This window comes from Emiliania huxleyi, assembly GCF_000372725.1.
Source record: "Emiliania huxleyi CCMP1516 chromosome Unknown EMIHUscaffold_145, whole genome shotgun sequence".
Classification (NCBI taxonomy): domain Eukaryota; phylum Haptophyta; order Isochrysidales; family Noelaerhabdaceae; genus Emiliania; species Emiliania huxleyi.
Genome location: NW_005201144.1, coordinates 284,814 through 285,901, shown reverse-complemented (window position 1 = coordinate 285,901; position 1,088 = coordinate 284,814).

Below are 1,088 nucleotides of genomic sequence, written 5' to 3'. Positions count from 1 at the left end.
AGGTTGGTCAAGGGGCGTGGGACGGGCCGGACCGTTGACGAAGTTCCAGCCAGTGTTGTGCTCGTTGAGGCGGTTGGCCCAGAAGGAGATATTCGCCCACTTGCGCTTCTCTCCGACGCACTTGCGCGCCGCACCGGCGGGCAGCGGGCCGATGCCGCCTTTCGGGCGGAGCTCCTCTGGGCAGGTGCCCACGCGCGCGACGAGGTGTGCCTCCGTGAGGAAGGAGCCGTTCACGAGCAGCCTGCCCCTTCGTAGCCTGAAGACCGCTTCCTCCGTCTTCACGTTGAGTGCGAGGTCCGGCGCCGAGAAGAAGCTGTAGAGCTGCCCCGGCCTGCCGCGAAAGTCTGCGGTGCCGCCGTGCGCAAAGTGAAGATGTGGGTCCTTTTTCACCTCGGTCCTAGTGCTGAAGCCAGTGCCGGTGCTAAAGCCGGTGCCGGTGCTGAATGGCCCAGCCTGAGGCGGCGGTGGAGTCACCGGAGGCGCAGCGACAACGACTGAGGTCCCGGAGGCTACGTTGGCAGTCAGCGGTGTCACCAACGTAATGGCTAGGCGGACGGCGAGACGGCGCAGCTGTCGTGACGGCGCTCCAGAGCGCTGCACGCAGCGCCGGGCAATGACGGCTTACCGCCCACCCAGCCACCCCCTCGGCACACCCCGGCAGCCAATGTGAGACAGAGAGATTTGTTTTGTTTTCCAATGTGTGACGGCTCGAACCCGCTAAGCCATCCCGCAAGACGCATCAATCGAGCATAATCGGTCTTTTTCTTTTCTTGTTTTAGAATTTAGTTCCTTTCTCTCTGGCGAGTAGAGACCACGCCTGCTCTATTCACAGCACAAGCTTTGCCTGGCGGGTTCAGTTCCTTTCGGGCCCCCCTTGTGAAAAGGTAAGGCGCGGTCTCATTGCCAGCGCCGGGGGCCCACAGCGCCCCAAAATGCACCAGTGTGGGATTTCGTGCAATCGCTTGCCTCTGAAAAGCTCGCCCCTCTACCTTTCTGAGCGCTGTGTGGTCGCCGCAGTCAGTCATAATCGACATGCGAGTCGATCTTTGGCCCGTCCTACCCGACATCTATCTCTGACAGTTTGACAC